We start from the raw sequence: 3,174 nt of genomic DNA on the forward strand, positions 1-3,174 counted from the left end.
CCTCGTTCTTTTTTATTCGTATTTCCGCGGCTTTTACGTTCATCCGCGCTCCGTCTATCCATCGGTTCCTAACAAAAAAAAGATAAAAACTGTTTTTCTCTCGAAAATTTCTCTCGTTTTCACTCGCTTTATCGTATTATTTTTAAACAGTCGCTCGCTCACCCGAGTCTTCCCGACCGTAAATTATCCACCAATCGAGTGGAGACCGTTATAAGATCGATATCGAGACGAACCGATGCCGGAAACAGGGCCGATTTACTTTTCCAATTTTCGCCGGAGGGAAAAAAAGAAAAATAATAACGTAATAATATTTATTCGATCGTCCGTACGTCGTGATGTTTGTAAATTTCTTGCTTCGTAAGACTGTGTACATATATATGTTATATATATATATATATACATATATATATATATATATAAAACGCGATCTGAACGCATGTTAATTATGGATTGTAAACAACAGATTTACAAGATCGCAAATTTGTATGGCAAATTACTTCGTAGAGCAAACTAATCGGCGCGTCTTTAAATAAACCGCTTCGAATAAAGACGGAGCCGAGCGGAAACGCGATAAAAAAAGGGCCGCGTGCACCTTTCTATCCATTCGTAAAGCGTTTCCCCCTCTACTACTTCTAATCTTCTTCGTTTTGTACGAACACTTTTCCAATCACGTTATCACTAAGTAGTTCAAATCCGCTATCATATGTTCTTTACACACGTGTATATATATATATATATACGTATGTATATATATATATACATATATAAACATATCTCGTAAAAAAAAAAAGAAAAAGATAAAAAAACACGAAGGAAAAAAGAGAGTTTCGTTGGAATTAAGAAACAAGAAATCTTTATATTGCGATTCGTCGCGACTATTGACTTATAAATTATCATATCTAATCGAGCTGCGAAGTGGGAAACGCTAATTTCCTTAGAGACGAACTCGAACTGCGGCCCAACACGATACAATTATCGCTTTTAATTATTACACCATCCGCCCCCCCATCGATTGGATTCCGCAATTGTGTCCGCGTACGTGGCATCGATCGCGAGTGATCGTTTTAAACGTTTCGCGAGTCGGTGCACGTGCTTCCTCGCGCGAATGCAAGCGCGATCGCATTTGTGCCATCGTTAGTTAGAGACGCGTTTTCGTTCATGTTCGTCTATACATATATATATATATATATGTATGTATACATACACATAAACACAGACACACATACACACACACCTGTATACTTGAGAGAAAGAGAGACTGGACAGACGAGTATGTGTGTGTGAGAGAGAGAGAGAGAAAGAGAGGAGAGAATGCATTAGGGAGATATGCAAAATACACGCATACCTTATAGCCTTCGTTCTTCCGCACCGATTTGATTTCTTCTTGCGAATCCAATCGCACGTCTCCTTCTTCCCTGCGATCGCGTAACGAGTTATTTACATAAGTCGGAGTAAAGGTACATATTTTCTATCCGTTTAATACCGAAAGAAATTCTTCTTTCTTTCGAGGAGAAATCCGAATTTAAAATCTTTGTTCAGGATCGATAGAATTGATTTTCCTTTTTTTTTTTTTTTCCTCTCTCTTTTGAATTGTGTAAAAGAGGATCGAACGATTAGATAATCGAATCGATCAGATCACGCAGGGATACGATACGTAGAAATCCACGAAACTCTAAAGGATCACTTTATCTTATATCTAGGCATCTAAGGACTACGTGTCTAAGTATGTATGTATCTGTAAGTTGTGTGTTAGCATGTCAAGCGTGGGATATAGTGATGTAATGCCGTTGAACAGAATGAGAAAAGAGAAATGGCGCTCGAGTCGGCGTCTAGAGCGTCGAGGCGCTTAATCAACGTGTGGGCCATGCATGCGTGTTAACCCTTTGCGTCGAAATTAGTCGATAAGTGAGATTAATCTTTTATTTAAATCGCACCTTTAGATGTTAAATTCGAATTTAAATTTACATTCCTTTATCTTCAAACAATTCGACAATTTCGAATTGAGAATCCTTTGGATTCTCATGAGGAGGATATATAGCAAAGGGTTAAAGGATGCTGCAGACAACGTAACGATACCCCGCCGAAAAAAATCTAGTCTTATAGCGTAACTAATGCATTAATTATTAAATATTAATAATAAACGCGAAAGATTGGCGATCTACATTGCCTTTCGCCCGACTACTACACGTATCCTCGAATCGTCTGGCGGGGTGAAGTGGTGGCGCCGTATTCGCAGCTCTGCCCGTGGCCATTCTTTCCCTTTTCCCTCGAGGAGCATCTAGAAGACGACTCCTCGCCCATCCGAGATGGCGGGACGTTAAACGAATCAATCATATCGAGTACCGTGAGTGAGAGACGCGCTAATTACTCCTTAATTAATCATACGCCAGGGAATCCCGTCCTCGTCGGGCGGAGTCGAAAAGTAGGACGGGGAATCCCACGCAGAGCCGGAAATAAATAGTATTTACGATAGAAAATAGTGGAGGAGCTTGCGGAGCTTGTTTCGCGCGAAACGAACGCTGTTTAATGTTCGCTTATCGCGATGTTAAAAAAGAGAAAGAAAGAGAGAAAGAAAATAAGCGAAACCGCCCCCGATTCGCCATTACACTATCAACGTACAAACGATCTTACAGTTACTATTTTTTACTTAGAATACTATTTCCTCCAGCTCTGGCTACGGCCAAAACATTGTATATACACGCGCAACTCCTTATTTTTCTCGTTGAAAAATCGCAAAAAAGAAAAAAAAGAAGAAGAAAGAAAGAAAAAAAGAAAGAAAGAAAGAAAGAAAAATAATAATAATAATAATAATAATAATAAAATTAAGAGATACGACGACGTTCCTTGGTTCGCTTTCTACAGCTTTATCCGTTTCGTTCGTTCGATCATTTTTTTGGAATGCCTCTCGCGATCGTTTCAATCATGATCGTGAATTGGTGGATATCAAATTATATGAAAGCATGATGATGCATTTTGCAATTTATAGCGCCGAATTTTATAATAATAATACTCTCTCGAGGAGTTTTGTTTAAAACAAAATTCGCTGATCCTCGAGACGAAAGCAATCGCAGGGGATTGCCCTGTTTAAATCGAAACTGCCGGTCTCTCTTTTCTCCTTTTTTTATTTTTGATAAGTTCCCATCGATCAGGGAGGATTATATTATAAATATATAA

Source organism: Apis dorsata, unplaced genomic scaffold, assembly GCF_000469605.1.
Source record: "Apis dorsata unplaced genomic scaffold, Apis dorsata 1.3 scaffold_331, whole genome shotgun sequence".
Lineage (NCBI taxonomy): Eukaryota > Metazoa > Arthropoda > Insecta > Hymenoptera > Apidae > Apis > Apis dorsata.